This window comes from Aplysia californica, unplaced genomic scaffold, assembly GCF_000002075.1.
Source record: "Aplysia californica isolate F4 #8 unplaced genomic scaffold, AplCal3.0 scaffold00982, whole genome shotgun sequence".
NCBI lineage: Eukaryota > Metazoa > Mollusca > Gastropoda > Aplysiida > Aplysiidae > Aplysia > Aplysia californica.
This window is the reverse complement of record NW_004798252.1, coordinates 33,649-34,763: the sequence shown is the minus strand read 5'-3', so window position 1 is coordinate 34,763 and position 1,115 is coordinate 33,649.

Genomic DNA, 1,115 nt, shown 5'->3' with positions numbered 1-1,115 from the left:
ACAGACAGACAGACAGACAGACAGACAGACAGACAGACAGACAGACAGACAGACAAGCTATTAAATCATGTGTTTGTCTTGTGCTACAGGGGGGACACAAAGGCGAGAGAACCAATGAATTAATGTACTCATAGTTTTTCCCGTTATTGATCCACGCCACGTCATTCTTCCTACAGGCTAAACATGCATATCTTCTAGAGGTGGGCAAATTCCGGATAATCTATCTAAATAACCGAATAATTAGCAATGAAACATTGTCCGAATTCAGACTCTTAATTCACTTTCCTGACCTACTTGCCGAAGTGGGTGTACCCATTTGTTGAAGTGATGCTAACCCGTTTGTCGAAGTGGTTCTAACCCATTTGCAGAAGCGGTTCTATCATATTATTTGCCAAAGAGGTGCATTAACATATTATCCGGATTTTGCTAAAGCGATTCATTGCCCAGCTCTAATATCTTCCACTAAACAAAGACCACGCAGTTTACCAGCTAAAGCAGCAGACATTCCATTCATAGATTGTCTTTTCAACAGACCTGTTGTCCTCTCCCACATTCTGCACCGTCCGTAGATGATAAGAATGTATGGATGTCTGAAAACAGGAGACAAACGTCTTCCTCTGCCGTCCACTCTTTTAGTTTTTCTTTTAGTAGAGGTTTTACGGCGCTCGCAGCTGTATAAGGTCATAATTATGAGCGCCAGAAGATTAGAGCTGATACAAGACAAGAGAGTAACAAACATAAAAAAAGAAGAAGGGGAGATTGAAATAAGGACGATGGATGTTTGATAGGAAAGAAGAAGCAAACCACACCAGAGCACCCGCCAATCACCCACAGTCCACTCTTTGAAGTCGGGAAGAAGGTAATCCGCTGTAATTGGTTTGTTATAAAACCACAGCCACCAATGGCAACTGGCCACTCCCAGCACGCAACAATCCCTATCACCAAAACCAAAATCACCTTCTTCCTCATTCCACCCCCATCCCACCCTCCCCTCCCCTCCAGTCCGCTCCCTTCCCCACTCTTATTTACTTCCACCTGTTCACTCCGCCCTCTTCCTTTAATCACCACCACCCCTACCTTCTCCTCTTCCATTAACCCCTCCCCTATCCCCTCCC